Raw genomic sequence first — 10,611 nt, forward strand, 5'->3', positions numbered from 1 at the left:
CCTCCTGAGTGCTGGGGTTAAAGACTTGCTGTCTGGCATAGTTACTTGTTTTAATTTAAGTCTGTCTTTTTTTTTTTTTTTTTTTGACCTTAAGGAAAGAGAAGAAAGACCTGGAGCTATTTCGCTCATTGCGGCTGAGTACCGCCCACCCCTGACAGCTTAGCAACAATCGGAAAACTAGCCAAGAGTCTTCTGAACTTTTTAAAAAGCAGCTAGGAAACAACACAGGCCCATCTGAACAGGACATGCCTCTTGTCTGTCCCAAGGACTCCTGTGTCTACAGTACAATGTCTGCAGCCAAACTTATCCCCAGGTCCCGGGACAGGGGACCCAGGGCCCATGAGCAGCAGAATCTGTTGTGGCAGCCATCTGGGCCAGTTCCTGCCATGATGGGACAGGGACTGAATTTGACCTGACTGTACATGTCTGTCTGTCCTTCTTTCTTTTTTTTTGAGACAGGGTTCCTCTGTGTAGCTTTGTGCCTTTCCTGGAACTCACTTTGTAGACCAGGCTGGCCTCGAACTCACAAAGTCTGTCTTTGTTTTAACGTGTGTGTCATTTTTCCAGTGCTGTGTCATCATCTGCTGGAGTATAGTCTCAGTCTTGTCCTATCTGTGAGGGACAGACACATAAGCAAATTCCAAATACCTCCCCTTCTCAGTTTTACTGAATCAAAGACAGGGTTGTTGTATACAGTGGGAGCTTTTCTCTCTCTGTCTTTCTGTCTCTGTGTCTCTCTCATCTCTTTCTCTCTATCTCTCCTCTTGAGACAGGGTTTCACTATGTAGCTCTGGCTGTCCTGGAACTCACTGTGTGACCAGGCTGGCCTCGAACTCACAGAGATCCACCCTCTTCTGCTTCCTGGATGGTGGTTTAAAGGTGTGCACCACCAGGCCCAGTGCCTCTCCATCTCTTGATCATCAGTCTGATTTTATAACCATAAAGCCGACAGGTTGCTAATGCTCAGCATGCCCACAGGAGCTTTCACCAGGTAAACCTGTGGGATTCAAACTCAGAGGTATTTTAAGTCTCTTTATGTTTGAATAGTTAAATAGCTTTAAAAAAAAAAGATTTTTTTAGTCCAGGCCTACAGTTTAGAGTAGGCTGTCCATGAATTTATGGCAATACTGTGCCATAGTACCACCCCATGCTGACATTGCAGGTATTAGCCACCACACCCAGTTTTAAACGGGCTATTTTTATTATGTAACATTTAAAGTGTTATCATTACAATTCTAAACTCAAGGCAACATTTACTGTACAGATTTAATAATAAAGGACTTGAAAATTCATAAAGAGCTTTCCAGGTACAAAATATTCTTTATTATTGTGGAAATTATAATAACCATCCTGTAATATATATATAATAGTTACTGTAATTTCTAAAAGAAATCTATCCCTTCATATCTACTGTTCAGAAAAGGGCATTTATTATGGTTGCCATTGGATTTGGAATGATTTCAGTTGTGTGTGTTACACAGAGAAACCCTGTCTTGAGAAGGAAGAAAATGAAGAGTAGTGAGGGGCAAACTTAACGAGCCCTTAAAGATCTGTTTTGTTAACTTTGGGTTTTGTCTCCCCTTCATATGGCCTCAGATCAAACCTTAGCCAGTTGTTCTCAATCTGCCCAGGGACACTTTAGAAATGCCTCTGTCCAGATGTCTCTGCAGATCACGTTCATCTCTTGCTCAAGGATGGGTCCCCGGTGTACCGGGGCTTCTGGGTGTTCCAGGGCTGGCAAACTGCCTCATGTGCAGGTTCTTCTGTGGCTGGGAGAGTCGATGGTTAGCGCCTGCCCTCACAGTCTCTCACTTGTTTCCTGCAGGTTCTGTGAGGCAGAACTCAGGTCTCTGGTGACTGCTTGTCCAGATCTAAGGGTGTTTCCTGTGAGACAGTCTGGCCTTGGCATGCAGGTAGCCCCGCCAATCACAGCAGCCGGCAGAAGCCTGACACTCCCTCTCGGCATGCGCACAGAGCTGGCTTCTGCGCTACACAACAAACACCAACTCTGGTGCCCAGGCCGGATGCCAAGTAAGATAATGTACATGACACCTTAGTTCAGTGTAGAGAGAAAATGTCAGAAACCGTTAGCTAGTCTTATCTTCATCATCTAAAACAATGGATCTCTCTTTCATTTAAGCTTGCGACCTACATTCTCAGAAGACCCATCTCGGTTTGTTTCATCTTAAAGTCTGTGGCTCCCAGCCTTTATGTAAAGCTCAGGAGGGACCACTGACTCGTGTTCGTGAGGGATGTTCTAAGCCAGTGGTTCTTCAAATGTGGTTGTGGGGTGGTCAGCAGTAAGAGTGTTGCCTGGGATCTGCTTAGTCAGCTAAACTCCTAGGATGAGTGCGTGAAGTCCAAAGGCACAGGTCAGCACCCGGGGGGGGGGGGGATTCTCGTGTGTGCCTGGGATTGAGAACCAGTGCTCTTGGTCTCAGTTTCTCAGGAGACGTGAGGGAACTCAGTCCCCACCCCTGACCAGCAGCGTTTGTGTACTTGGGTCACTCATACCCTGGGGTTTGGAACACACTCTTAGCTCTGCCACAATCGAGTGACAGGTAGGGCACCTCAAAGTGTATCCTCGGATCCCAGCTTCTCCTTCCTGCATCCGTGGGAAACAGCCATTCTCCCCTGGGTAGAGATTCACTTTGCTAATCTCCTTAGAGTTCAGGCTAAGCATACATATCTTTTATTTTCCTAGAGAAGATGAAGTTATGAAGTCGTGGATACTTAAAACTGCCGTGACACCACATTTCACCTGGACTTTAGAAAATATTCTTAGTCTAGATTCTCTCATGTAGACTCCCCTTTCCCTCGGTGTTTGAATTCTTGTTTTGACAATCTATTTGTGGCTGCTTCAAAAAAATGATAAGTAATCTAAAATGCAGTGTGGGAATGCAAGGGGTTGTAAAAGCGGAGACTTCTTTTCCTTATCCATTGCTAGGCTCATGGTGGGTACCTCTATCAGATAAGGCAGATGAGTACGTGTTTGGGGCGGGGCACCACCCCTGGCAGAGGAGCTCTTGGCAGTGAACGGCAGCTGAGGGATGTAAAGTCGTTCTCCAGTGACATGGTCACTGGTAAGTTACCCATGCTCCAGTAAATCAAAGCCACATTCACATTCATGCAAACAACACTAATTAAACTCACACAGTCATTTAAAAAGACCAAAAAAGTGACATTGAAGCAGGAGGGGCTTGTGAGACAGAAGAGAGGGTCCAGAGGGCATAGGGTGGAGCACAGAGGAAGAGGGTCAGGAGGAAGGAATGTGATCAACATACGTGCATGTGTGACCTGATCAAAGGCTTTTTTGTTTTTTCGTTTTTTCGAGACAGGGTTTCTCTGTGTAGCTTTGCAACTTTCTTGGAACTCACTCTGTAGCCCAGGCTGGCCTCGAACTCACAGATACTCGCCTGGCTCTGCCTCCCAAGTGCTAGGATTAAAGGTGTGCGCCACCACCGCCCAGTTAAATTTTTAAAATACTTTTAGCAAACATATATTCACAAGAGGAAAGCATCCAGATTTACTTAGTGTAAGTCTTCTGCAAACCTTAATAAGAAAACAAATACTGGAGAAACAGTTGAACCTGTGTATTTTATGATAGGATTGGTGGAAGAATGGACAGCTGTGAAGAAATACAACTGGATAAACGGTGTATGATCTAACTGTAGTAACCTGAGGGAACTTAACAGCTTATGTGTGTCTCGATTCTTTACTTGCATCTGCAAAATGAGACGGTTTCCTTCCTGTGAGTGTGGGGAGGCACCACTATGTTGAGGGTCTAGGACGTACTTCAGGGCAAGAGTGACCTACCTGCTTCTGTTATTTTCTCAAATCCCTTTAGCTTGAGATATTCAGTTTGCCAAGATCAGGTCCTGGACCCGATCAGGCCAATAAGAAGTCGATATATGAGGGACGGGTGAGAGGCTCTGTGGGTAAAGGCTCTTGCCATGTGTATAAGCCTAAAGACCTAGGTTTGATCCCTGGAATCCATGTTACCATCACACACACACACACACACACACAAACCCAGACTGGATGCTGTGGTATAAATCTTTAATCCCAACACTCTTATGGCAAGATTGGAGATGGAGCCAGGAGAATGACCTAGATCTTAGGCCAGCTGGCGTGGAATATGTATCTTGGCAGAAACAAGAGAGACCACACTTAAAAACAAGGTGGAAGGAGAGAACTGACTCCTGAAAACTGTCTTCTGACCTACACATGTGTATGTGTGTGTGTGTGTGTGTGTGCACATACTGTGTGTGTGTGCACACCAAAACAAAATAAAGAGATTAGTACATGTACTGCGACTCTCTTAGCCTAGATGAAGCATAGTGATCCCAAAGGCTCAGCCCAGATGCTCTCTGCTTATGAAGCCTTGGCTGTGTCCACACTGGATGATGGTTCACGCGACCTTGGATGACAGTGTATGTTATCTGCCATTCCAGAAAACACTGCCCCAGGGTGTTGTGAGTTCATGTTGGTCAAGGGCTTGCAATGTAGTGACACAGTAATACTCGGACTATGATTATTACCATTGTAGTGGTTCTTGTTGTTGTTTAGATGTGTGGGTGTGTCTTTCCGTCCGGAGTGAAAGCCTCCGGGGTGATGGAGAGGGCATCTTACCTACTGCTGTTTCCCCAGCGAAGTCTTGTACATGTGATGCTCACAACAGATTCTGACACATTAGTGACTAGACTGCCTTGAACGGAATCCATGATTGATTACCATGAATTCAGTCATGGAGCCTTAACTGATTCTGTCAAAAGGAGAAGCTGTTGTGTCAGAGTGACACATCCCTTAGCCTCAGCCCAGAAGGCGTCAGAGAGAGAGAGAAAAAAAAGGAAGTAAGGGAGAAATGTCACCAAAGTTCTCAGTGAAACCTAGTTCAGAAAAACTCTGACCAAAACCAAAATGGAACGAACAGAGTATGTTAATGGTCATTTTTAGTAAGTCACAAGAATTTGAAGAAAGGCTATTTTAATAACTACAACAATTTCATTTTCCAAATGGTCTGAGAAATGGTTTCTTTTATAGTCTCAGGCCAGCTTTCACCTTTTTTTCAGAAAGCGGTCTGGTTTCATCTTCAACAGGCTGTGGAAAAAAGGAACAAGCCTGCGTCTTAAGGCTGCCCACAAGAGAAGGCCACACTTGGGTTGGGTGCCATCTGGAGGGTTATCCAGCATCGTGTGCCAGGAGGAAGGGGTCTGGTGTGGTGGTAATCTAATTGTATTGAAATATTATTTTGATTTGTACTGAAATATTAATTTGATTGTATGTTAATAAATAAAGTTGTCTGGGGGTCAGAGCTATTAGAGCCATAGCAAGAGTGTGGCGGTGGTGGCACACGCCTTTAATCCCATAGATATCTGTGTGTTCAGGGTCAGAGCTATTAGAGCCATAGCAAGAGTGTGGCGGTGGTGGCACACGCCTTTAATCCCATAAGATCTCTGTGTGTTCAGGGATAGAGCCAGCATTGGAGACATATGCCTTTAAGACCTAGGGGGCTGTACATTCAGACAGTGACGAGGCAGTCATGTGTTTGGGTTTACAACCAATGAGAAGGCAGAACAACATACTTTAAAAATACGAACCGACAGGAAGTAGGTCTCTTTTCGCGAAGCTGGGACAGCAGGAGGAAGGGTGAGATTTTAGCTCTGAGCTCTGACTTCTAGGCTTTCTCTTTTACATTGTTTCTGTGTTTCTTATTTAATAAGACGGTTGGTTACATCTACATCTGGCGCCCAACGTGACAAGAATCCATTAAAAACTGCTTGGCTTGGCGGCAGGTCCGCTTTCCCGCAAGGGCGGCAGGCGGCCCGCGGCGGCGGCGGCGGCAGCGGCGGCACACGGCGGCCGGCGGCGATCGGCTTCTTAGTCCGAGCTGCTGGCGTCCTAGTCCGGGTAGCAACTTCTAGCCCGGGCCTAGGTCTGTGAGCAGCTTGCCTAAAGCCGGTGCTACAAACAACTCAGACCTGCCCTGCCAAACAGGGCCCTGCCTGTAAAACCAACGCACGTGGTCGGAGCTTAAGGAAGCCAGACCCAAGCCTTGACTCGGCACAAGAGGGAACACGTGGCTGCATTTAAGCTTTAGCCGGCTACGCTTTCTTGTGCGTTCTCTCTTTTCTCTCTCTCTCTCTTTCTCTCTCTCTCTCTCTCTCTCTCTCTCTCTCTCTCTCTCTCTGGATTTACACCTGGGACACTAGGTGGCTGCTTTGAAAATCCCCTCGGATTTCTACTGTTCTACGCAGATTTGGTAAGTCATAATATATCAGATATTTTAAAGGAAACTATCTAAAAGAGAATTTTTTTCCACATTAAAAAACAAATGGGTTTTATGTGTACATTGGAAGAAAATTGGTTTTTGTTCGAAATTTTAGGCAGTCTGGCAATGGAACAACTATATAATATTAGTATTGGTGGAATTATGCACCTTATCACTATAATTATCCACATTTTAATATTTAAAAAGATAGTCAATTTAAGTGCCAGGATAACAGCGTTAGAAGAACTTGTTAAACCTGTAAAAATTCAGACAGAAGAAATTAACAGTGAAGTTGTTTCAAGTCGGGATCATAAGGTTGCAGAAAGAAAGCCTGTTTTCACACAGTCACCCTTAATTTATCCTGTAACAGTACAGCAGATGCCTGATCAAATGGCTACACAAAATACTTGGGCTCCAATTGAAATGTTGGATTTAAAAAGGTTTAAGGAGGCAATAGTATCTTATGGCATGCATTCCCCATATGTAAAGCAAATGTTAAACACTTGGTCAACATATAATAGGATAGTACCACAGGACTGGCGGGACCTCGCACAAGGTGTTCTGGAACCCAGCCAGAGACTTCAATTTCTGACTTGGTTTAAGGAGGAGGCTAAAAACATAGAAAAACAATGGAGGGATAAAGGAGTACAAGTTTGCCAGGATCAGCTTATGGGCGAAGGCCAATATGCTTCAGCACAAGCACAATGTTTATATGATGTCCAAACCCTAATTTTATGTCGAACGGCAGCCTTGAATGCATGGGACAAAGTTGAGGAACCAGGAAAAAAATCTGAGTCATTTACAAAGGTGAAGCAAGGCCCAAAAGAGTCTTTTACAGATTTTTTACAAAGACTGGCTTCAGCAGTAAAGAGAACGGTCTCGGATTCAGAAGCTGGTAAGGCAATAATTGAATCGTTGGCCTTTGAGAATGCGAATGCAGCATGCAAAAGAATAATCAGGCCATTAAGGGCAAGATCTGCACCTATGGAAGATTGGATTAGAGAAACAATTAATGTTGAAGCTGATGAGCATGATGATACATGGGTAGGAGAAGTAATTTCAAAAGGTTTGAGGAGTGTTAGATGTTTTGGATGTGGAAAGCAAGGACATTTGAAAAGGGACTGTAGACAGGTCATTTCCAGAAACAATGTTTCTTCAAGGAACAATGGCAACGGAATGCCCCTTCCTTCTGGAGTATGCAGAAGGTGTGGTAAGGGAAAACACTGGACCAACGAATGTAGATCAACAAAGGACAGACAGGGTAATCCTTTGCCTCAGTCTTCGGGAAACTCCCAGAGGGGCCTCAGGCAGGCCCCCAGTGCAAATCCAGTTCAAACCTTTCCGGCAGCCATAGAGGAAATGCCTGCTCTGGAGAGCGATTAAATAACCAAATGCCTATTGGAATAAATCATGCTGGTCAGAATGATGAAACAGAGAGAATAGAAAATTCAGGAGAAAACATAAAGAAAATTTTTTGGCAAACTTCTATTAATGAACAAAGACCAAAATTAACAATAAAAATAAATGGTGTTTTGTTGTCTGGTCTGGTAGACACAGGTGCGGACGTTACCATAATTGCACCAGAATTTTGGCATCCAACTTGGCCTCTTCAGGAGGTAAACGTTCAACTGTTAGGAATTGGGACATTATCTCAGGTGAAACAGAGTGCAAGATGGCTCGAATGTATAGGTCCAGAAGGACAGAGAGGAAAATTAAAACCATATGTGGCTAACATAACTATGAACCTGTGGGGTCGAGACTTGTTGCAACAATGGAATACTCAGATTAACATCCCTCCAATCTCAGAAACAAATCATAAACTAGCACATGTTACTGAGAGAAATATTAGAAGATACTGTTCTAATGAGTGGTCACCAGCCATCCATATTATACAAGAACAGGGCACAATAACTGATGATCTTCCAAAGACACCAACAGCTCTACCTTTAAAATGGTTAACAGACAAGCCTGTATGGGTCCAGCAATGGCCTTTAACAACAGAGAAACTCCAGGCTTTAGAAGAGCTGGTAGAAGAACAGTTAAATGCTCAGCATATTGAAGAATCAACCAGCCCTTGGAATTCTCCTGTATTTGTTATTAAAAAGAAATCTGGTAAATGGAGAATGGTAACAGACCTTAGGGCAATTAACAAAGTAATTCAGCCAATGGGTTCTCTACAATCTGGGATGCCTTTGCCTACTCTGTTACCAAAAGGATGGCCTCTCATAGTTATTGATTTAAAAGACTGTTTCTTTTCAATACCCTTAAAAGAAAAAGACAGAGAAAGATTTGCTTTTACAGTGCCTACTTATAATAATTCTCAACCGGTTAAAAGATTTCAATGGAGGGTCCTCCCACAGGGAATGTTGAATAGCCCAACTCTGTGCCAATATTTTGTACAACAGCCATTGGAAGTGATACGTAAAAAATTTCCTAAATCTATAATTTATCATTATATGGACGATATTTTACTAGCTGACTCAAATGCAGATACTTTAGAAATAATGTTTGAAGAAGTAAAGAAAATTTTGCCTCGCTGGGGATTACAAATTGCTCCTGAAAAGATACAAAGAGGAGATTCTATTAATTATTTAGGATATAAAATAGAGCTACAAAAAATTAGACCCCAAAAGGTGCAAATTCGGAGAGATAGACTACAGACTCTTAATGACTTTCAAAGATTATTTGGAGATATTTCTCATCTACGAACTATTGTTGGGGTAAAAAATGATGAACTGACTAATTTGTTCAAAACCTTAGAAGGTGACAAGGACTTAAATAGTCCAAGAGAATTATCACCTGAAGCTGAGAAAGAATTAGCCTTGGTAGAAAAGAAAGTGCATGAAGGACACGTGAATCGTATTGATCCAAAACTGGATTGCATTTTGGTTATCTTACCTTCTAGGCGTTCTCCTACTGGAATATTAATGCAGAGGGAAGATATTATATTGGAATGGATATTTTTACCAAATAAACCAAATAAAAAATTAAAAACTTATGTGGAAAAAATCTCTGACTTGATTTACAAAGGAAAAATGAGACTTCGTCAATTAGCAGGCATAGACCCAGCAGAAATTGTCGTACCATTAACTAAGGAGGACATTGAAAAATTATGGACAGAAAGTGAACCTTGGCAAAGAGCTTGCAGTAATTTTTTGGGAGAAATTAACAGCAAATATCCCAAAAGCAATAGAATTGATCTTATAAAGAGAGCTGAATGGATCTTGCCTCGAATTGTACGGCAAAAACCCATATCTGGAGTTCGTACATTTTATACAGATGCCAACAAAGAAGGAAAGGCAGGTTACAAATCAGAAAATTTAAGTAAAGTGGTTCAAAGTCCGTATAATTCAGTGCAAAAATCAGAATTGTATGCTATTCTGTTGGTATTAATGGATTTTTCAGAACCTCTCAACATAGTAACTGACTCTCAGTATGCTGAAAGAGTGGTGTTACATATTGAGACTGCAGAATTTATCCCTGATGCTTCAGAATTAACTTCACTATTTATTCAATTACAAGATACAATCAGGAAAAGGAATCATCCTTTATATATAACTCACATTCGATCCCATACTGGTCTGCCAGGCCCTCTAGCACAAGGCAATGAAGAGATTGATAAATTATTGATAGGAAATGTGCTGGAGGCCTCAGAATTTCATAAAAAACATCACGTTAATAGTAAAGGTTTAAAAAAGGATTTTTCCATAACCTGGCAACAAGCCAAAGAAATAATAAAGAAATGTCCTACTTGTTCCTTCTACAATCAGACGCCATTACCAGCAGGATGTAACCCAAAGGGTACTCAGAGAAATGAAATCTGGCAGATGGACGTGTTTCACTTTGCAGAATTTGGAAAATTGAAATATGTACACCACACTATCGATACTTATTCAGGATTTCAATGGGCAACTGCTTTGAGTTCTGAAAAAGCTGATTCTGTAATCACTCATTTGCTAGAAGTTATGGCCATCATGGGTATACCTGCACAAATCAAAACTGACAATGCTCCATCATATGTCTCTGTTAAAATGAAACAGTTTTTTGCTTATTACAATATAAAGCATATTACAGGCATACCACATAATCCTACAGGTCAAGCAGTTATAGAAAGATCAAACAGAACTCTAAAGGATATGCTAAATAAACAGAAATGGGTAACAAAAACCCCCAGAAATAGACTGCATAATGCTCTTCTAACTTTGAATTTTCTGAATGCCAATGAGAAAGGAACAACAGCTGCAGAGAGACATTGGATAATAGAAAAAACTACAGAATTAAATCAGCCTATATACTTTAAGGATGTGCTGACCTCAGAATGGAAACCAGGGTATGTATTA

General features: G+C 42.3%; 1 non-coding gene across 1 annotated transcript; it reads right to left on the bottom strand.

Moving 5' to 3' along the window:
• Window positions 1-285: 285 nt before the first annotated feature.
• LOC121821034 (small nucleolar RNA SNORA5) lies at window positions 286-421 on the bottom strand. The gene has a single exon (XR_006061737.1). It is a non-coding gene; the product is annotated as a small nucleolar RNA SNORA5 (small nucleolar RNA).
• Between the last annotated feature and the right edge of the window lie 10,190 nt (window positions 422-10,611).

The sequence above is a fragment of the Peromyscus maniculatus genome, chromosome 10 (assembly GCF_049852395.1).
Source record: "Peromyscus maniculatus bairdii isolate BWxNUB_F1_BW_parent chromosome 10, HU_Pman_BW_mat_3.1, whole genome shotgun sequence".
Lineage (NCBI taxonomy): Eukaryota > Metazoa > Chordata > Mammalia > Rodentia > Cricetidae > Peromyscus > Peromyscus maniculatus.